Raw genomic sequence first — 25,000 nt, 5'->3', positions numbered from 1 at the left:
AGAAAAATCAATAAAGAATATAAGGGAAAATGGGACAATTGAACAAAAAGAGTATAAGTGATCTGAAGCTACAGAATGGAGATTTCAGAATAAAAGCGAACCATTGTATTGCGATGCAGTAGCGCAAATCATAGACGATCGTCGAAAACTCGAAACCTCGTTCGTAATAGGAGTGCAATTCGCAAGCCTGACATGTATAAGATTTCACTCGGATTATAATTTCGATCTCATGGACTAACAAATAGCGAGATGACTAATGACTGAATTGTCAGTACTTTAGCCATTGTAATACTGGATTTATCTGATCCATTTTCATATATTAATTTTGATTGTATCTCTGTAATATTCTGTACATACATGTTTCTATCTTCTCCGTAAATTCTATTATTGTCATTTGGCAATAGTTTTCAATTGAGAAACTATTCTTTTGAGAGCATTTCGTAAGAAACCGGAAGACGTAGTATTAAAGACATCGTCAAGCGATCGCTGGTCGCAAACACACGAGTGCACTCATCCGCTTGAATATCCAACCTAACCGTGCCTGGCGCAAAAATCGCCACTGGCGTTATACCGAGTCAACGGGATGAGGCGAAAGATACGCGATGAAGGAGCACATACGGACGACATGGGAAATAAAGAATGCGATAGAAGAACGCGATAAAGAACGGACAAGAGTTCGAGGAACGACGAAAAGAACGAAAGCGTAAGAACTGGGATGACGAAGAATAAGACCGAAGTACAGAGTTAGTCGGTAGTATGGCCGGGATGAAACGGCGAATAGCGCCTCGTGAGCATGGGTGGCCGGGGGGATGAGACCAAGGGGTGAGGTTTCGCATGGGGAGGGGGGAGGGGGAGGCAAAGGGGGAGAGCTGGTGGATTTTGCGAGAGTCGCGCGAAGGGGCCGGGGGTGGCGCCGCGGGCCGCGCCGTCGCCCAGCATCCCTCGCGTTTCCACCCGCCCACTCTTGTAAAGGCGCACCCTCACGCCGAGAGTATCTGGTAGTCATACGCTGGCCCGTTGCGAGCCCGCTGATGTAGCTGCCGCTGTTCTCGTTTTCAGTGATTTGCGTCCACGTTATATGCGTTACGCAGTGTACGACCGCGTGTGCCGGTTCGATCGAAGTGTGCGAAGAATCTGATGGTAGTACTTGTTCTCGCCGTCGCTCCGTTTGCTCAACGTTTATTCGTCGTAAAATAAATGCGAAAGGTGCGAAAGGCTTATCAATTTTCGTGATTGTTTTCTTAGAAACGTTTTCTTAGAAAACGATCGAGTATACATCCTCGAATATTGTCAGGATAACGGTACAGTTGAAGTGATCGTAACAATCGTCAAGACCTCAACGTTTAATATCTCGGTGTATCTCAATAGCTGTAATAGCCGCCGGGTTTGCTCACATGGTCCATGTTTTGTTTCTGTGATTACCTCGCCGTGGCTCCCTCTCGACCGTTTCCGCTCACGGCAATGAGCCATCGTGTCTAAAGCGCGCGCTTTAGCGACCTCGTGTGTGAGGCCAGCGTGTACGACGCGACACGGATAGATCCTGCTGACACGGGATGCTTGGACAACGACGGTGCTTCCAGTGAGATGCTTGCCGATAAACGTGGCCGCAGTAGCTGTAGGATCATTGACACGATCCCTGAACCCCTGATCAACAACCTGGCTGTCAATTACAGCGGGACCGCGTTAACGTCCAGCGTCTCGAACGACTTTCATTCAGATGAAATCGTGTGATTGACATTATCCTGAACGGTCGTTGCAGTAGTATCGAGGACTAGTGCTTCGTATTGCGTTCTCCATCATTTCCTCTGTCTCTGCTTTTAGCCACGAAGCAGAATATCCGCGAGCAGAAATGCAACGTCACTGACGTTAAAATCGACGCAGCCGACATTCAGACCATTATCTTCAGACGTGTAAAGTCCATTTAACGGCCTCCATGATCGTTTACGACGTGAAGCTTTTTGTGTGAAGGAAGTAGTAGAATAGAAACTGAGAGATTCAGAGAAAAAAGACTTTACTGTTTTAAACAAGAGATCCTTTACTCCTCGGAAGATCGGTGTTACGTTTTTTACAAGACTGCTCTCGAGACGCTTCAAAACTTACGGAAATTGAGCGGAGAAATGGATACGTTCTTGATTATCGGCATCTGCTTTTTCTGCTATGAGATGTGCGATTTAATCAGACGGTATACCGCCCCGCAAGCGATAGAAACGCATTGCCCGGCGGAAACGACCACCAAGAAGACGCTACCTCCGCAGAAGATATATTCGATTTCTCGCAAGATTCAGGGAGGACCCCGCGCCTGTTGCCCGCAATAGATCATCGCGCGTTTGATTCCGGTGCGGATATATAATTCCATCTAAAGTCGTCTAACATCTGTAGTGTGGGAAAGCGAGCCGCTTTGTGTGGGCTACGGCGAAGGATCTTCGCTGAACCTCAAGCGGATATAGAACTGCGCTGGACCAAGTCGGAGCAAATGGATGGCCATGCGAGATGGATTTACAGTTCCGCGCAGTGATAACAGACGCTCGTCTCGGAGATTCATGATGTTTACGGAGGTTCGAGGTAGCGACGCGATCGATAATGATTTGTCAGCTGTTACGCCACCTGGAACGCAGACCAACGGATCGATCAGTTCTTAGATGACGGGTTCGTAGACGTGGTATGACCAAGAACGGCAATTCGCGATTAGTATCGGTGAACGTGTCGCTTCATTCATAAATGTTTTGAACAAGATTGTGCGCAAGATTGTGAAAGAATCGATAGACACGATGGATAGGATCCGTCGGATGGTTTCGCCTATAGAAAACAAAACGATTTGTTGACGAGACTTGTTAGAGTTATTACCAATATTTTTTTATTCAATACTCGCGTATTTATGCGATTCGAGCGACAATGCGCGTTCACTCGATTTGTCCGCGGATGTATAAAACCGATGATGGCAAATTTCACTCGAGCGGTACTAGTCGCTGCAGTTGTATACGGTGCTGTTGACGCAAAACATGAAAAGCAAGAGATAGATTGTCGTTAGGCGCGTTTGAGAGACCCGGTAAGTGATATCGATTGAGACGTCACGGTGGATAGCTCGCTACGAAAGTGAGGGAAAAGCAAACTCGCTTGACGAACTCTTCAGTACGTGCCTGTGAATGCAAACTTTAGTGTTGGACGCCGAACGTCGTCGATGCACCAAACTGCGTCATATAAACAAGAAGTGAAGTTTCTTTTGTGTACATCAGTGTTAAACGTGGTCGTGAATAGTGATGCATTATTCCTTCGAATATAGTACGCATCGTGTTGGTACGTTCAAAGGGAGACGAAGAGGAGTAGTAACATCGTTTATACGTCGTGATTGTATATGTTCACTGCCCGTAACTCAAACTTAACGCCTGCGGTTGTATCGAAAAGTTTCTGTAGGAAGTAACTTCATGGTTGGTGCAACGTCAAAATGTTTTGACGCAAAAATCCTTTGTTGAGATCAGAAGAGAAGAGGGAAGGATTGATATAACTCAAAGTGTGTTAACAAGGAAAATTAGACTGCGCTATATTTTGCAGTTACCTGCAAAGGTCCAATTTACCTTTAACAAAAGCGCGTTAGATAAATCAAATAAATAAAATATGCTCACAGTTGCGTTACCAGTGAAATTTCTTTCCGGAACAGAAGTGGTACTCGCACTGTTTTTTTAGTTATACATTTAATAAAAAAGATTTAACAACATCAAGTAAAAGCATCGTAAATTAAATTGCTGCGATGTGTTTTCTAATGCCATATAATGTGATTCACGATGCATGCATCAAAACACTTTTCAACCGATTGTGAGTGTATTTCTGATCAACCAAAGTGGGATTTCTCGTGCCTGAAGATTTAGCACGAGGACGCGAGGCAAGATTCGTTCATCAACGACGAAGAAGGGGAGGGCCATGACAAATGTTCGATACCAACTACAAAGTTCGGTGTCTCAACGCCACGACGCTCTTATGACCCCTTTTTGGCCGATAGCCCGAGAGAGATCGAAACGAGAATTTATCGAAAATTAGAAGAGATGGACTCGCTGGAGCGTCTAATGAGTTCCCGTTCTCACCATCCGGCTCTCACGGCAGCCACGCGATCGCAGAATGCCTTTGTACAGGCTAATCTCTGTTCCGTGATAGGCCGCAAAGGGCGACACCTCAACGGAACTTTCTGTTTAACTGGGGATACGATGGAAGGCATCATACAGTGTCTGGTCTTCCTCAAAGCTTTTTCGGTAAGAAATTCGTATCCGTGTTTCTATGCTCATGTGTTCGCTCGCACTGCTCGTATTTATTGAATTATTGATTTAACCTTCTAATAAGATATATATATATATATATAGAGAGAGAGAGAGAGAGAGAAAGACAAGAAATCTTCCTTCTCCAGATACTTTACTATTTTTGTGATTTGTATATCAAAATCTTAGACCTTAGAAGAGAATAACACATTATATGATATGTCTATAAAACATATTTATGTTTTATATACATGTATATAAAATATTTATGTATATATACATGTGTGTGTGTGTATGTATGTGTGTGTGTGTGTGCGCGCGCGCGCGCGCGTGCGTGTGTGTGTGTAGGAAAAATATGTGTTACAATATGTTCATGAAATTTAGGATAATGTTAATAAAATTATATACGCGATATACTGATTATCTTTTAACTACCACGAGGTAATAAGAATGAATGACTATCCGCTTAAAATGGTTAACGTAAAAACGACGTTTCTTACGCTGACACCAACGACAATGAGTTATTTCAGCAGTTAATTCCCGTATGTTATCTCGTTAGACACGTTTAAAGAACACCATGATTCATTTGTCGCGCACCGAGAGAGATTTAGATATCTTTATCAGATGTCAGCAGTGTTAACTAGCAATTAAGACTTTTTTTTTGCTTTTACTAATCTTCTTTTTTGCTTTAAGGATGCCTTTGTTTCGCATTCGCGCTGCACTTAGAAGATTGCTTTCTTTTTGGTACAGTAAATTAAGGTGCACTTTGTAGTCCATTTCATTTTCCATATGCAACTGCAGCAGTGTGATACGCATATGCATTGCGTTTGTACAAGTATGTACGAATATACCACGAGGTATGTAAAAGCGGAAGAGTATTTTGAAAGTTCTTACGATGTGATTTGCTCTTCATTACTGAAACGAGGAGACAATAAGTAATTACATTTATTAAAATATTATGGTAATTCACATTATGAAGTACTAAAGTAATTCAATAGACCGTTTTCCATAATTCAAGCGTTCAGTGCATTACCCGCGATTCATTATTATATCGACCAAGCTGTTACCATATTTTATCCGCGAGACATACCTACAATTCCAGATCAATTTAATTATATTCCGAAAATTTCCATACTCAATGTCATAAATACACATATCTCGAGTTTCAAAGCAGTGAGTAAAGTATTATATAGAGAACTATTTTAAGTTAAATTATAAATTGTGTAATGTACTGTTATGTAATGTATATATTATGTAGCAACGCACTACACATTTATACACATAATATTCATTATACGAGAGAAAAACATGCCTCCGAAATAAACTTTTAATATAAAAATTAATATATTATTAATATATTACATATCTGTATTTCTTCTTGTACAAGAAAAAAAAACAGATAAAGAAATATATACATATATATATATGAAGCTAAATTATCAATAATAAAAATTCGATACTGATCAATTATCGTTACTATTACGTATAGTGAATTTTCTGAAACGTGGAAAAATATTAAAACATTTTAATTAACATTTTATTTTTTATAATTTAAGATGTAGAAGCCATGTATATTTTTTCTATTATGAAGTAAATGTTTAGTTGTGTAGTAAGTCGTCTATTCTTTTCAGTATCGACAAAACTTTCTTTTCTTTCACTTGTTTAAAAGAATACGCTGCCTTAATGAGAAGAAATGTAAGTAGGAATAATAAACAAACTATAATATTACGCAGGTATTAAAAATTCTTACAAAACTATAAACATATTTATTCTTTAATTAGAAGATAAATAGGATCGTGAGAAATTAATAAATAAGTCATAGCATTTGTTAAAATGTTTGAAATTAGCAGTTATTACGTAAAAATAAACTTTCTTTTTAAAAGATTAACATGCACTCTACGAGCAGCGTAAAATAAACTTGTCCATTTTATGCTGCTCGTAGAATACATGTTACTTTTTTGTGTGTTTGAATCGTTGATAGATGCTTCATAAAAAGTTTCGATCAGGTTGTCTATGTTACGCTCTACGTTGCTGATCGTTAATCGACGTTATGAATTTTTCAACGGATGTTATAAGTCAACGTTAGGATGAAGCAGTTTCCATCAAATCGATCTCGATATCGCCTTTCTGCTACGTAAGATTTTTACCTCAAAAGCAAGCCTCGGCAGCATTGAAAGACGAGCATGCACTTTCTTGAAGCAATAAAGCCTCGATGTTGTTTTCAAGTTGCGCATCGATACCTAAGGCAAAAAGCTTCAGAGTAGCGTCTCAAGAGAAATTTAAACTCGGAATTGCGAAAGGAATTGAGCTTTCCTTTGACCAAACTCTCCGATGAATTGACGCACGGCCGAGTATACAGAACATTCTGCTTAGTATCGTCTCATCAATCTCAGCGTAATTTAATTTGTGAGTGTGTTCGTCCTCGTTAAAGCATTTGATCTGTTACAGAAATTAAATAATGAAAATAAATGTCAATAACAAAATAGATGTCAAACAAATCATGAACTCAATAATGATTGGAATATATCGAATTATTCACATACACATCCAAATTGTGTGTGTGTGTGTGTGTGTGTGTGTGTGTGTGTGTGTGTGTGTGTGTGTATAAAGTATCGCGAATTTAGATAGTCAAACTTCGGAAGCGTATAGGGAATTGATAAACTAAGAGAAAAAGTCCTTTAGAGATATACTCATTTTTTATTTGTTTTGGAAAAAATCGCAAGAGGAAACAGAAGTACATGGAGAGAATTTTTCCTTAAAGTTTATCCTGAAAATGTGATAGTCGTGGAACAACATTGTATAATATTTCAAAGAATTTTAATGTAAATCTCTCTTATTCATTAATAAAACTACGAATGAAATATAAAATAAGTTTCATTAATTTTACTGAAGTACATGGTAAAAATCTTCAAAATATTGTATTGTGCCACAACTACCATATTTACGGGATAAATTTTTAAATAAAATTCTCTTCGTGTAGTTTTCATTTTTGTACTTATTTACAAAATTATTACTTATTTACTCATACTTATTCATTCACGTCGTCACTTGCTTAATGCAATTGTTCAAAATGTTGGCCTCTTGCAGCAACGTATTGTATCTTATATGGACAGCTCGTGTTACAGTCAAACATTAATCTGGTTAATATAATGACTCGCCGATTCAGCACATACTCTTCTGTCTGGAAAGCGCACAATCCTCTCGCATTGCCTCTATAAACGACGCATTATCGTCGTTAAAAATAATAATATTTTTAGTGAAAATGTTTCTGTTTATTTACATTTCTACCTTTCTCTTATAAATTCGTCGGTAATACTCATCAGAAACCATCGAGTGAATTACACTTGCTACAATATGCCGCGTACACATTCTAACGTTGAATATGCTAATATGATTTTCGTATATGCTTTCTGTGACGGTAACACAGGAGGCTGTGCGAGAATATGCGCGCCGATTTCCAAACAAGAAAATGCTGAATCGGCAAGTCATTACATTGAATTTTAATAAGCTACGACAGATCGGTTCATTTTTAATTCATCAAGATCCGTTAAGAGCAAATTTGCAAGTAGAAAATAAGTATAAAATTACGTTTTATCTGTTTTTTACAATTTTCTCCAAAACGAAGCAGAAACGAGTATACCTCTAAAGAATTTTTTTCCTTAATTTATCAATTCCCTACTCCCGAAGTTTGATAATTTAAATTGGGGACACCTCGCATATATATTTATAATATACATATACAGGTACATATATATGTACAATATATATAAATTACATCGATTTTGCACATATATATTCGAAATCCATGTAATTTTTTATTTCGTAATTTGCGATCAGCAATGTAGAAAGTCGTTTGTTCCGCGCACCGAAACGAACAGATAATTTTGTAGCGCAGTTGCGGCAGATTAAGCCTGAATACCTTCTACGCCGTACGGATCATTAATCAAACGCTTTTTGCGAGTCCATTCGACTGTTATACGCGGCTGCTGGTAGATGCGCGCGGATGCAGGCGTAAAAATTACAACGCGTCGAAGATAGGCACCCTTTTCTCGCCCATTCACTACAGCGTTGCTTACGGCAATAACGTGGTGATAATTCATTTTTTTGCATGGGACTTGTTGCCCGTCAGGGAAATCTTTAGTATGCATTTTATACATATAATCCCCGTCATCGTTATTGTTGTTGTTATCGACATCGTCGATGCAAAGGCCAAGTGGATGACATTCTTCGTTTCCGTCGCACTTCCAAGATGAAGGGTGCGACGAGAGTGAAAATAACATCTCTATGAGGGTGCCTATGAATTTTTATTCGACTCGCCCGCGGCTAAGGGCTCACGAGAGAACGGAGAATTGCTGTGAACCCTTAAAAACAAGAACTTACCCGGCCGTGAAGATAAAAGTTATCGGAGGCATTGCACCGTAACGAGGAAGTCTTCATTCAAAAGGGCTCGATCAAAGGGATGTCGAAAGGAAAGGATCTTTTTTTATTTATAATCGTACAAGGAATCTTCTTGGTGATGCGAGGATCTTTGTTATAAGATTGTCTTCGGATATAATTTAAAATGACATAATTTTTGAGCACAATATATATATATATATATATATATATATATATATACATTAATTATATAATTAAGATTAAAACATGGAAATATATATGATTATCATTATTAATTTTATTTCATTCCTTTTGCAAATTTTATATTTGATTATAACTAAATCTGTAGTAATTTTATTGAAGGTCAATAATGCAAAATGAATTTAATTACCTATATTTTATTTTATTCGTTGTAAATATATTATAATAAATATTTTACTGTAAATATTAACATTAGTTTACATTTAGTTTATGTTTAAATTTAATTTACATTTAATTTTATATTATATCGATATTAGTATTATAGAATCATACATTTGTCTAAATTATTATTTATAATGAACACAGTAATTATTATTTTATTTAGAGATACGATTTGGATACAAGTATAATATATGCTTTATTCCTTTTATAGTCATTCGAATTATTTATTATGATATTTTTCACGATGCTAAGCGTTACGATACGTAAGTGTCTTTATGATTGGTAGTAGGAATATATTCTGCAAACTGAAATATTTCGTTTATGTTTTGCAAACATTTTCACATATGTGAAATCGCTGTTTGCGGTACAATTCTGAATCCTCACATTGCGACGTATCGACGATAAGTCTTGGGAAGAAGTTTACGAGACATAAGTTCTCGCCCTTCGGGAGGAATGTATATACATTGATCCAGAAGCTATACAATATTTAAGGGTCAAATACATGGACTCCAGATATTTCAATCTGCTCTTGGGTTATGAGATTTCACTTTTCCGAATTTCTATTAAGTTATGATAGCGCTCTCTTTATGATTATCGTGATATATTTTATTTTCCATGAAATAGTAAAGATCACGAAAATTGTAATATATTAAATTATAATTTTCAAAATTTATCCATTTCATAGGAAATGAAATATAACGATAATATTGATATATATAATATACGATAATATATAATATCAATTACTTTTGCAATTATAAAGACATTTTTCTTTTATTATCTCAAAGATGTTAATTTTTAGTTGTGATGCTTTTCTATCAACGCGACAGTATTATGTAATTTCTGCTACTTTATAAATGAAATATAACATTATAACACATCTTTAGAGAAAACTTCGAAGATATATGAATGATTTTGTCATGTACTCTATTCATGTTCAGAAATAAATGAACAATTGCTTCATTTGTATCAATTAAGAAATTTCTATGTCTGTAATGTAATCCTAACATTACAGATTTATATTGCGCCATCCTACCTAAACTCCGAAAATATTTTCAGTGATGGGAAAATCCATTGGAAAATCGTCAAAGGGCGCCAGAGCGTTAAAACTTAAATCCAAAGCCTGTGTTTGCTCACGAAATAATCCATTGGTCTATTACCGAGCGTGAATGATATCCTCGTCGACGTGGAACCTCGTTTTTCCAGGAAATCGAATAACACTTTGAAAACTCTCGTTCTATCCATTCCGGATGTTCGATGGATATATCACGCGCTGTTTGGCGTTTATTTAGGAATTCAAACAATCCGCACATATCTACATACACATAAAATGTTATTCCGCTGAATGAGAAAAATTCATGTATCGCCAGGTACTGTGTGCGTATTTATACAACAAAAATTTAATAATTTGTAACAACAGCGGGATTAATTGTGCGAAGAATATCGGATGAAGTGCAGCGGAGAATGCATCGCTTAATTGTGATACGGAAACATATTTGTGTGGAGAAATTATCAATGTGAGTGTGGAATCGAGAAAAAATATTTAACGAAATAATCGTAATGTTACTTATTGCCACTTCAAAGAGCAATATGTAACGTTGAAAAAGTTGCTGGGTTATAATAGATCTATCTATATGAATTCTGACGTTTCACGAATCCAATCTAACAAAAGCGCATAGATATTGATTGATAGTAACACGTACGCTACAGAGACATGATTATTAATTGTTCGATTCGATGATGATATAATAGTATTCACGAGCTTAATATTTCTACGTTATTAATTGTTTTTGCGAGATAGATATTTTTATATATAACTGAAATTCTCAGTTCATTTTTACCATATTGTATTCTCCTAGATATAAATTTATAGTTATGGGAAGTAAAAGAAAATTTTTGGCATTTCAAATATAAACCTTAAGAATTTATCTTATACGAAAAAAGAACGATTTTACTGAAGTATTAAAAAATTTATAGCTAAGTACAGAAAGTAATTGTAGTTGCAATGTTAAAATAATTATGTAAGACGCTATATAATAAGTAATGCTGCAAAAATTTTTAGCATTTTAGCAGCTTGGATGTCTTATATAATTATTTTAATGATTAAATAAAATTATTTTCAAACCTATCTAGCTAAATTTTTAGATATATCAATAAAACCGTTCTTTTCATGTAAAAATTCACAATTTCATGTAAAAATTTACACTCTAATGGAAGTCACGTAGAGAGAATGCAGTATTTGCAATATTAAAATATTGTCACGACAAAATTTTATTTCACTAGCAATATTTGTAATTTTTACATGAGGTGCGATCCGTTTTATCGTCAACGATCCAAACGAGCATACCGGACACGAGGGTAAGTTTTATCGTCGCCTCGATGTCGGGCGTCGCACTTTATGCCAACTTTCAAGCAGACATGGACTCGGAATTTATAGCTACTCTGTAAAGACGGTTCTCACGACGATATTCCGCGTATTTCCAGAGGGAAAAATGTGGGGCAGTAAAGTACGTACTTTTCTCTCAAAAATAGTCATATTCGATTCATATTTTTGTTTCACAACTCTTACTTTAATAAAATAATCAGAGTAAAATGGATGAGTTCATTTTATGATATAAGACGCTATTGTAAGTTTTCTACGATATTTTTCAAAACTTGAAGAGGATACTGCAATACCTATGAGCGGATTACAACCCCAAGACTTTTCCATCATTTTCAAGTTCCCGAAGTTGCAATACAATACCATCATATCCGTTCATATTTCATCCTGTCCTTGTCTTAATATGAGCTCAGTAAGATAGATTTTATCTCGAGAAAGGAATTAATAGCGTAGACGTATCGCCGCGATACTTTTATATTTTATTACGAATCGAACAATTAATTATTTATGTCTGTTAGCGTATATTGTTGCTGTCAGTCACAATATCTTCACGTTTTTGCTAGATCGTATTTGTGAAATATCGAATTTTGGGAAAACGGCGGAAACGTGGGTATCACAGATTGTGACACATCGTCGACATTTTGTAGTAGATCGTGTTGCTGTTTTTGCCGTGCAAACCCAAACGGTCCAGGTTTCATTTGGCAGTTGTGTAAACACCAATTCGCTGCCAATAAACCTTGCCCTTTCTATATATGAGTACGCGAACACTTAAGTCAAAATCGTTTCAAATTCTACAAGGTGTCATCAATATCCGCCATCTGTTACCGCACAGCGCTCACTTGTCATCTCGTGATAAATCATCGCCTTTAAGATCCTATTAAAACCTCAATTAATATTCGACCCTACGTAATGCCATTTTAATACGATTAAACTACTTCGTGATATCTTCGTCATATTTTTCAACTAAAAATAATTCGAATAAAAAAATCGCTTTTATTTTAATAAAAAAAAAACCTGTACAAAATCCGAATCTTTCTAAAAAGATAAAAATATAAATCGACCGATTTACAATCTAAAATTTTCTTCACTAATTAATATCACATTTATCATACAATATAAAATATGCAAATATAAAAATGAATTTATTATTATTGATTAAGCTCTATAATTAATTCTTGCGAAGCTTATATAATAAAAACATCGTTTTTGCAACGAAATGTATTGAATTATTATAAACATCGGTGAATCAAAAGAAGTGGTGAATATATCTCTTTTTATCTTTGCCTTGGGAATTGACGTTTAAAATTATTCGTAACCTGTCTAGCGTTATTTTCGTTCATCGTGCATATTAGCAAAACGTAATGGGATTCTTTTTTCCAGTAGACCGTTTCTCTCGTCGAAATATTCCGTTATATACGTACATGCTTTTGCGCCCGGTATTTTACATACACGCACCATCTGTTCGGAGATTTTCCGTCCCATCCACCGTGCACGAAATACGGAGCCAAACAAACCGCGAAAACCGCCGCGTTATTAACCTTCGGATTATCAACTGCAATACCGACGTATTAAACAGAAGAATTTTTTTTATCATCAGTCTCGAGGAAAAGGTATATTACGTACTATGGAATTTCATAATATGGTCTCGTACCATGGCGAAATATAGCCGATGGCAATTTTTTTCATTGAAACAGCTTTCATACACGTGGAAGAAATATCGAGCGACAGTTTATCTCGAATTATCTCGAATTGAAGGCTGCCACTTGCGTCATATTATTTTATGTTTCACAAATGACACGGGGATTTGACACTTTAGCGAGAATAGCTCGTCGACGTTATGCGTTGGAGCGAAATTATGCGCTCCATTATCTTTCATCCCGTATTATATAGTCCCGCGCCGCGCACTGCAGCTGCGATTATTACGAGCAGTGTTCAATTATCGATAAAGAGAGGAGGTCAGAATGTTTCGGGCAAAAATCTTGCGTCATCAACATGGCGCGTTATGTCAGCATTACGGAGAGTTCGTCGATATATCGTTCCGCCTACAGGGATTTGTATACATGATCGAACTTAATAACGCGATATGCGTGAATTACTCGCCACCGTACGCCATGAGAGCATAAATATTCGTTGCAGCCCTCGAGTTATTAATATTGGGTAAAATTAATCATTGCTTTGTTTCTGATAAAAAATTATCTACTAATATATTTAGCGATATACCGACGTCAGCGTAGTACGCTCGAAGCAACGCTAATATTTGCGACGCGTTAATGGGACCGTGAATCTGTTGTTTCAAATCCGTCGTTGTTCAACTCAACCACCGACGTGTAGAATTTAACGTGTAGAATTTAACTCGTAATATTACCCAAATATCTATGTAAGTATATACATTTCTGACATCGTACGAACTACGCGTACTGTTGCAATTATTTACGCTTGATGTTTACTTTGTAAGCTGCTCGAAATAAACATTTCAACGAGATTGCTATTTCTTATTGCCACGACAGATTTATGTGATGGAAAAAACAATTTTGCTGAAATATGAAAAAATTTAGCTAAATACATATCTGAAAATAATTTTGTTGAGCCATCAAAATAATTATGTAGGAAACTCGAGCATGAATTGCAAAAAATTTTAATATTCTACTAACCAGCTTGATCGTCTTACATATTATAATTATTTTGATAATCCAACAAAATTATTTTCAGATCTTTATTTACACTGTTAAATTCATAATGTCAAATATACTCAATTTGATTCATTTTTAATCATTTCTATAAGTCGCGTCACTGCTCAATATGTCGTTAATTAATTTAATTAAAAAATAGAGTTAAATAATTTAATTTAAAAAAAGATATTACAATTTGAATTAAATTTAATTTATTATTTATTAAGTGCACAGAAAGTAGTTTAATTTAGATCAATCCATTTCTGCGGTTAGTTTTGAAACTAACTGCAGAAATGGATTGATCTAAATTTTGACATACTTGGAAGTTAAAAATAACAAAATGTTAAAGATTTTTAACGTAAGCTAGGAATTGGATTATCTCTCATTGCTCCTTTGATATCTAACGGTGTAGCTATATTTTTAGATACTTCAGCAAAATCGTTCTTTCTGTACGTGATCGTTACATCACGTTGTTATGCATTTTATAACGTATTGTATCATGCGATTGTTAGAAAACTGACAGCGCTTTTTACGTGGGATGCGCGCCATCAGATGCGACATGCATGGTATTTCGTATTATCGTGGCGTGAAAGCATTTTGATTTTAGTAATATCACCAATATCAATGCATAATCGCACTTTGCATATATTACGACATATGCAAGTGGACGATAACCACAGGCTGTTATTATTTGTAAAATATACACGATGGTGAGTGTGTACGTGACGCAAGGTCTGATATCATTGTACACTGGTTCGCGCTTATTCCAGTGTTGTTATACCTGCTATCAATTTTCGACATATCTAGTGATGCACATTCATTTTCACCTATCTTTATAACTATCAAAAATTATTCGAATTTGGGTACTCGATAAAATTAAAACAATGTAATACATCAGAATGAAATATTAATAAATATTAATTAAAATTATCAATTCGATATAATCGCCGATGACAGTGACAGATGATAAATAAGTGCGTACTTTGTCATTCGTATACAAAAAGATCCCGAACTAATTAGGATTTTTTCCGATACATATACTACCAATATTAACAATCTGTAGTATACACATAAGATGAAAAATAAATTTTCAAGAATAAATATGATCGTGTAAATGATATATATAAATATGATAGAGAACGCCAATAATCGGTCAAAGTTAGATGTTATGAATACAATATATATTCTTAATTTAAATTTAATTATCCCAGATGTGACTGTGTGCCGAACCGTTCAGACATTAAACACATTCGATCTGAGACATTAATAATATAAATATGATAAGACGCCGCAACATTTGGACATTCGTATACATGAAATAATCTCTCCTAAATTGATGAGCACAGGATAAAGCTGAGGTAATATTTTTCGTAATAAGTTCTTTACCGAATCAATATAGGGGGGATTATTTTTGTATAGGAATGTCCGCGAATGTTTCAGCGCCTTATCATATTTTATTATTAACGTCTCAGATCGAATGTGTTTAATGTCCGAACGCACAGTCACATCCGAGATAATTAAATTTAAATTAAGAATATATACATATTGTATTCATAACATCTAATTTTGACCGATATAATAAATTCTGTAATAAATCTATGATAAATTTTCAGTTCTGACAGTATATATGAGAATTCGGCCTGTATGGGAAAAGTGCCTTCAATCAAATTGACTGTGATAGATATTTTGTAGATTATGATATGCTGTTTAAAATCGCCAAAGACCCAAAAAAAAAAATCAAAAAAGACAAAATTTTCAGCCACTTTGACTGAAGTCATTTTTTCCATATAATTAGTATAGAGTCTTTTAAGAAACTTCTTTTGATTCACGTACATATCATTTATCGTAATTATTAATCGAGGCATGACGTCGTTCAGAGATTTATCTCTCGGTTACATGACCGAGATAGAACAATGCAGCCTCGATCGCACCAATAGAGACGCTGATGCGGAAGATTAAGCAATCTCAGGTGCAGAGACATTGATAGAGCTTACATAGCACTCGTCATCTTGAGATACCGCGGACTGCGTGCGTGGCGACCTGGCGATGTTGGCCTGAATAGGAGTCAATAGAAGGGTGATCGGTCTCGACAGAAAGGGAAGGGAGGTTGACAAGATATACATCAACGCTTTGGCAAGGAATGCTATCAGGAGTGGCAGTATGAATAGCAATGCTGTTATTATTAATGGAGGACGTCTAATGTCTCTTTTAACTTTCTCGCTGTAACCGCATACTTACGCATTATACCGGAGAATCTTGTCTGACATTGATAATAAATGGAAAAGCGAATCGTTTTCCGGAAATAAAATCTCTATTTCTTCCAATTGATTGAACAGTTCAGAATTGCTTCTCACCCCTTCCTAATTTTTCAATAATAATAATAAATTTAAATAATTGTAAAAATAAATTAAAGAAAATTGATTGCGCAGTAATTTTCAGTCAACATCTTCGCAATAAATAGAATAAAATAAAGATCTCACGTTTTATTAATTACGTTGATTTATTCCTGATAACAATATTCCACAAAGAAAACGCTTCAGCTGATATAATAGCAGCATGCTCGTATATACGTAACGTAGAACTTTAAGAAATTTTATTCGTGAAATTTGTAACTCTTATATACATAAACATTTATATTCCTCTCTCGTTATAAACAACGCGTATCTTCTTTCCACTAAGTATTATCTTTTCGTACTTTTTATATATATCGCATTTGCAAACGAAGGAGGAAATGAACGTGTGACGGTAATGACGTATTTCTCGAACCTTGAATCAAGGTGCAAAAATCTTGCACGTTCCGTATAATATCCATATTCGCATCGAAACGTTCAATATGGCTGTAGATATGAATCATAAAATATCGTTCTCGCTGGCAACTCTCCCGGTCGGCTTAATCACCGACGTTCCACTCCGTCGATTCGATGCGATTACGTTTCCATCGAATCTTCAAAATCGGAGCAGCCGCTTTGGTTAAGCTATCGATCTCGGTTCATCGGATTACGCATTCGTCAGGGAATCGTCAGACCCCACTCTCTTTTCGTTGGAAAAAAAATAGTTGTCTACAATCTAATACCCTTTTCGCTGCAAAAAGCCCGCGAGATGATAATAAATTATTTAAACAAAATCTGAAAAATTAAAATTTAAAGAATAATACTTATATGCATATATAGAACTCTATATGCATATATAATTATCTATTAAAATTGTTATTATTAATCTGTCTTTACACCGAGATATTTTAAACAGATTTATTCGTGATTAATACATTCTAATTTTATTAGTAACGTGCAAATAATGAGTATTATTACATATTACCATGCTATAAAAATTAAAAATTTTTTAAATCTAAATTTGCGATAATAATTTTGCGTAATAATATCGTTGAATTATATAGGAAGAAAATTCGCTTTCGAAACCTGATGCTGGATTTTCCTCTAAATATACAGAAGTTCCTATTTAATATTCTTTGAAACTTAAAAATCACAGAAACATCACAGATTATTATGCATTATCAAAAGCGAGTTTTAAAAAACTCGAAAAATGCGTGCATTTTTTATATAACTTTGAATAAAATATATTTTGTTTATGCTGTATCTGATATGTCGAATATACTTTTTGTTGCAAGATTTAGAGAGTCAATCTTTCAATTTTCAATTTTATTAAACTTGTTTAACGTAATAAGTTTTTATAGATCAAACTAAAAACCATGCATGTCATAAGCATGTTCGCTAATCGTGAAGGCTTGTAATGAGTTTGCTGTATGGGCATGACAATGATAATCCGATAATGCATGTCACGCTTTCTGTTTGAGAGAACGATGTTCTAACATGGGATGAATGTCAAAAGCAATTCTTATGTTGATTGATGTGAAATTCACATTACACCAAGGCACATCATTAATGATACATATGCATGGTTGAAAATGATTTTACAGTATAATATATTAATTGTAATCAAATATAGGAAATTTATAATAATAGTATTCAAAGAGGAATATATTGTATTTATAGAATAAATATTATATGTGCGTTCCTTTATACATAATATCTTTTCAATATAATACTATTTTCAATAATACTTTTAATGTATATATAATGAAAAATGATAACACGTTATACTTTAAAATCCGAAAATAGAGAAATATAGTATCTGTCACTTCAAACCCTTTCTATTGTTCTATATTTGAGAACGATATGAGCAATATCAACCCTATATTCAACAGTAGCAGTATATTAAATCCTTCGCGATTGCATTCTTTTGAATTTCAGCAAAAATCGCGATATATATTTTCTATAGAAATGAATTTAAATTAAATTTTGATCACATCTCACTGCAAATAAAAGCAATCGACTGTATCCACACTAACCAAGTTATTTTTCGTGAGTTCTGCATGATTTAATCAAAATTGTATTCGATAAGAACATATATTGTATTGCATATTTTCTAATATAAAATAGATATTTATTATATAATATTTTATTATATATTTTTATAATATACATTATATATAATATCTAAAATATTTATTTAGTTTATTATTTATACCTATGTTATTACTTGTAAAACTATGAACAATATTTACAATATATCTATCACAATTCTGATTTCTAGTATTAATATTGTGCTACATTTCGCCACTCCTATATTACAGTATCAATTATATCTCGATATTAGATGCATATACTAAGTAATTTCACGTCGCATTCAGACGTCGTTGGCCTTATGCCAACAACATCTCGCACACGTCCAAAAGAGATAAATAATAAGCTTCGTGAGTATGATTGGTGTGCCAACAAGACACTGAACATTTTGAGACATGGTTTTGCAAGTGGCAAAGACCGAATCATGCCAACTAGGGAATCTATTAAAATGTACAACGTAAAATGCACTTCTCAAACTCGACAGAAATAATAAATTTATAAACAAATATAAATACACACACACACACACACACACACACACACACACACACACACACACACACACACACACACACACACACACACACACACACACACACACACATATATATATATATATAGACTCCTAAATTCAGTTTTGCAAATATTCTCGTCTTCCTTTGACGATGTACAGAAAACTTTTCGATAAACATCATTTGCTTACAAGCAAAACACTCATACAAACTCGGAGATGATCGATCGCGGACTGAGAAATTGTGAGAGCACTCAGACCCGGAACATGTGAAGATGGTAAGCTTTGATCTAGCCGTTTGTTTTGAAATCCTTGAATACTCGTTCATACTTTATAGGTATTTCGATAAAATTCATTCTTCAATACGGTTGTTCTTTTCGGATCATTTTACACATACACATGTATTTTACACATGTATTTTATATTTCAAGCTATCGTCGCATTGCCGCCTAAAAATTCACAAAAATTCATACAACAACATAGCTCGTTAATTAAAGATATCACTTTCATCGCGCTAAAATGTCGCGTAGAGTGCTGTCGCTAGAATGGATATCAATCCTCCTATCAGGTTATATGTACGTAAAAATGGATCAGCGGTTTAACAAAGGAACGGGATTGAATTACGTGTCGTCTTTTTGACCATTCCGGCGATTGTGATTACTCATGGCTTTTCCATCACGTGAGTTAATAAAGGAAAATCCTCTTTCGTTGTCAAATCAATCAACTATTGATTAACGAAGTTACTAGAAGTCTGGAAAATTAAATCTATATAATAATCGTTCTTATAAATGAAGAAGGATCTCGTGTTTTTATTCGTCACGATGATCAAGATTAGAAATCTAGCATCGGATCAGATTAGAAACACATGTACCATGGAATCAATTGTCAATTCCCCGATGGCGAACTTACTACAGTGCAACTCTGTTACATATAATGACCGAATTGTACGATCCCGGGCACATCGAACTGGATCGAACCTCTTAGACCGTTGTTAGTAAGAGGTGTCTAATTGCTCGACCATCGTGTACAACGCAAGTGCAATTAAACTCTGACTACGAGTTATGTCGGTCATTTTAAGCGTTTTCCTGCAAAAGCACACTTAAGGTAAAAACACAAAATGACGAATATTTTTTCCGTTTGAAGATATCACGAATGCATAAAGAGAGAGATACCGAAATATACCTTTTAACGCGCTAGAATCTTATTATCGGTCAGTTTTGTACCAACGAAGCTTATTCATATTTCACGAAAGTTGCATCCTATTTGAATATTGTATGGGTAGATTTCCGCGGGAGCTGTATTGCTCACGGCGGAAATAATGGCAAATTGTAATTTTCAGTGAGCCAATCCATGATACAGCGTCCCGTTACAATTTGAATTCCAATCTCGCCGTTCACAGCGATCGCTTTATTGGGATAATTAGACTCGTTCAATTATTGAATGAATGCATTTGTACGACAATGCTCACATTAACGGCAGCTTCATTATACATACGACTACATGTATTTGACGAAAATTATGTTTCACAATACGAAGAAAACATTTATCGAATATCCTTACGAAAAAGTGCGATATACGTCCACAGAAAAAATAGTTCTAAATGCTCAAAATGTAGTTACCAGAAAGTCAAAACTTTTTATAACATTGATCTTTATGCTTAAGTTTCCATTATTTTGCCAACAAAGTTATTTTCAGATCTGTACCTATTTTTAGACTTTAGCAAAATCATACTTTCTATGCCCATACTTGTGTATATGTATTACTATCAGTTAGTACGATTTAGTGACCATTTAGGATCGATCGACAATAAATTGCGGATGTATTCGAGCTACGAAATCAATTGTCAGCCGCAATTTCCTGCTAAAAGCGTTGCTAGATTAAGATCCAAATGATTCACGCGGAATCGCAGTTTATATATTGGGATCGTTCGATTGATTCTGAAGCCTTTTTAATTGTCCAATTCTCAATTTCACAACAATTATACCTATACGGTAAAAAAATTTTACTAAAGTGTTTAAAAATTTAATTAAATATAAATCTGAAAATAAAACTTTGTTAAACCATCAAAATAATTATGTATGGCACTCAAATATGAGCATCCTACAAAAAGTTTCAACATTCTAGTAATTAGTTTAAATCCTATATATTATAATTTTATCCATAATTATTTTGATATATTTGATAATCTAACAAAATTATTTTTAGATCTGTATTTAGTTTAAATTTTTTAATATTTCAGCAAAATCATTCTCGCATATCTTTTAATCACGGCAGACTGAACTTCCTAATAATCACTGAAGGTGTATAGGTATCTCGCTTACACCTACGTAAAATTTACGTATCGATAGCAGTCTAGAGTTAAAAAGTTATGCATCACAAAATATCACAAAATCGATTTCATTATTATCAGAAAAGTGAGCACATTGAAATCGCGTCGAACATTCTCCGTAATAATAATGTAAATGAAGAAATGATTTTGATTAATAACTAACTGATTAATAATAGTGACTAATTGTTTTAATTAATATTTAGTGACTTAATTGTCAATACTATCGGCATATAAATCTTTTTAATGACTTTTGATGTAGATCCTTTCAAATCGGGACGTACCGTGAGAAAAGACAGATTAAACGTTATGACCGGATATAAGTCGTGACATCGGAAATCGTTAAAAATTGAAACCAAGCGCCAGACGATGTGGCAATAAATCGTGGGATTTAACGTCGAAGATACCGTACCGCAATGGATTCTTCGTTGCATATAAATCTAGTATGGTGTCTTTGCGGTAAACCTCCACGGTGCATTTCGCTGCAGCCATCGATTTGATCGTTCATCGTAAGCGTGGTATGTCTCGAGCACAATGCGAAGATTCGCTCGAGACGACTCACCGTTCCTTCGACTCATCCCGAAAGTCGATCCGCACGTTGGCTACCATAAATCGTCGTCCGCGATAAGTTCTTCTCGAACGCCTCCGTTCTATGGGAGATCTGGATTCTTTTCGAAAACATTCTACCGACATTAATGTCTTTCATCCATCACATCGAACTGTACAATATAATGGTCACGGAATGTCGGAATCGTTCTATTGTTTTAATTGCAAAACCGAAATTATTCGAATTACGCAAATTTATTAACATATCATTAAAAACAAAATGGAAGGATCTCTTAATGATTTATAAATCGCTCGTTAGTTAAGTTTCTAAATATTCTCATTATATACAATTACATTACAACAATTATATAACATACATTGAACAATTATAGAAATCTTAATGAGAAATAGTATTTCCAAAAACAAGAGGAACTGTTATAATTATATCGCATGGAGGAAATGTTATTACTAATTATATCATAATCTAATTTTATAAAATATATGCTCATCTCAGTTTCCACGTTTCGAAATCATAATTTTCAATAGTAATTAGATCGAGATAGAATTTCTGGCAGACTTCAATTTTCTGGTCCTCAAAACTACCGGATAGTTGAAGTTAAACATCTGTTTTCATACCCTTATCACAGAAAGACTGGCTCACTTTCTGTGATAAGCGATCGATTAATTAGGAATCTTGTTCCACCACGACGGCGCAACGATGATGGCATTACGGTATGTAATGGCGACTCTATACCGCGTAGCAAATAGTAATCTGTTTTCAACTGTCCATACGAGACCTAAAATCTTCCGGAAGCGACCAAACCGATTTTGTGGAACACCACGTGTGTCTCAAGATAATCCGTGACTAATGAATTCTCTTGTCGTTTAATCGCCTTTCACACCAATCACAAGGAACAGACGGCATTCGTTACTGGAGGGCATAATTGCGGACAAATTTAGTAGATATGTTAGACCAAGGCCGACTCACTCAGGAGATAGAAAACAAAGTGTAGGACCTATCTTTTTCATTACAGAAAGAAGTGAGAGACGGAATTTCCCGAGAAATGAATTTTTTAATTGAAATTTAATACACACTTTGAGTACATAATCTGATTATTATTATATTATAGCAGAATAGCAATTTCCTCGTTTTATGTACAGGTCTGTTCTATAAATTTAATGTTTTGTAACTTTAATGAGTTTGTAAGAACTAATCTTTGCCACATCAAATTTCAAATTTTTCCTTCATCCATTTATTTTAAAATTTTTAGTCTCTGATATGAAATGTAAGTTCATTCTTGAATGTTTCTTAGTTTTATCACCACCTTGTTTTAGCTTAAGCGTATAAGAACAAAATTGGGTTTAGCATTTGCAATTGGCGTTCTAGTTTGCGTCTGTAATCCCATCTTGCATACTAAAATCCAATTTACGTTCTGTCGTTGTAAAGGATATGTAAAAAAACTTGTAAAGGCTATTTGGCTTTAATTTCGTTACAGCGGTACAAAGACCTTTAATGAGTACGACGATATTATTTTATACTACAACCGATGAGCTTTGTAACAACGACAGTTGGCCTCTATTTTTACCGTTTTGCTCGGTATTGTCGTAAAAATCTAAGATGAACCAATTTGCATAGCTTATTTCCTCAGATTATGCGACGGGGGACATTGTTTCACGCCATCGTTCAGAAGAATAAAAGTCGGGTTCCACCGCGCTGCATAATTCGCTCGTAAAGATAGGAAGGAAACGGTGCTTTCGAATGCTTCATAATGGCAGTTCCAAGTGCTTGCAGCACCGTTGTGTATTCATCAAATCGCGACACTTTTACATACATTTCCTGTAAAATATCCCATCTCCTTGATTTCCTCCCTCCCTTTTTATTGTGCGACGCGGTCATAGAATTAAATTAAAAGGCTTTATAATAATAGTGCATACTTTTCTATATGTAAATTATTAATTGCAACATTAACAGTATTTCATCAAAAATACCAAGCATTTACTTTAAATAATTCTGCTGTTACAAATTTTCGCGGAAAAATATGACGTTTGTTTTTCATACGAAATCTTATTACGCAAATAGTAAATTTTACATGTACCAGAGTTGGCGTTTGTGTAAAAAAATTCTACAATGCAATGTTCGCTTCCCGTTAGTTTGATATTTCCGGTTGGTTTGTATCATTTGTAATGTCAGAGAGATCTAATTTGTAGAAAGATGCCATTTGTCATGATGCGAAAACGAATTTTAAATGACTGCTGCCATGTAAAGTATAAGCAGCGTAGTGATGTTGACGTTCGCTATAAAAAATTCTATAAAAATTTCAATTTTCGCCAGCGCGACACGAATGAATTGTAATCACTCGCGATATCAAACGCTCGTGTTGTTTGCCATGGCGAAAAATGAAAAATTATTCGAATTCTGACAGTGTCACGTGTAAAATTTACACACGTCTAGTATTATCGGACGATCCATGTAATTTTCAGCCTTTGTGAAGATTTCTTTTGAACGATCAGTAACAATTTTACGATATCGAACGTACGTAATTCGCGGTGTTGTTATTTGCGGCGGCAATGAAAAGCTGTAAACTCGTACACATCCTGAATATTGTGATTTCTATGTTTCAGGTACGTATAATCGAGTCAAAATGGAATGCCGCTCCTCGGATATGACGTACGTGCCGCGAAACGTGAGTGTGGTCAGTGTGGTCAGACGGTGCCGGAGCGTTGTAACGAAAGCTCTCAGCTAATACTTTGTAAACAAAAGTAGAATGCAAATAAATCGTTTACCATACTACTTCTCTTGCTCTATGTCTCTCTCTTTCTCTTTCTGTATGTCTCTTTTTTTTTCTGTTCTCATTGTGCGCTTTTCTATAAGCCGCTACGTCATTACACGCAGATTGGATTTCCGCACACGGTAATGGGGATTATTCGGATTACTTGCGCATACCGAAGCTCGCAATGTTATTTGCCTAATTAATACCCAAATCGCAATGCTTGCCACGCGGTGGTGGTCGCACACTTCGATCATGGTAGAGATCATTGAGTTACATTGATTTTATCGACATCATATTGTGAGAAAATCAAACAATTATGTTAATCTTGGAAC

The 25,000-nt window shown here is 35.0% G+C and overlaps 1 long non-coding RNA gene across 1 annotated transcript; it reads left to right on the top strand.

Annotated features, from left to right (window-relative positions):
• The first annotated feature begins 967 nt into the window (after nucleotides 1-967).
• On the top strand, nucleotides 968-24,688 carry LOC105146053 (uncharacterized). The gene is made up of 2 exons (XR_015547569.1): nucleotides 968-4,241; nucleotides 24,520-24,688. It is a non-coding gene; the product is annotated as an uncharacterized LOC105146053 (long non-coding RNA).
• Nucleotides 24,689-25,000: the final 312 nt, after the last annotated feature.

Source organism: Acromyrmex echinatior, chromosome 15 (genome assembly GCF_024713525.1).
Source record: "Acromyrmex echinatior isolate Ae372 chromosome 15, ASM2471352v2, whole genome shotgun sequence".
Classification (NCBI taxonomy): Eukaryota; Metazoa; Arthropoda; class Insecta; order Hymenoptera; family Formicidae; genus Acromyrmex; species Acromyrmex echinatior.
The sequence above is the reverse complement of the archived record's forward strand: the minus strand, read 5'-3'. Positions and strand labels throughout refer to the sequence as shown.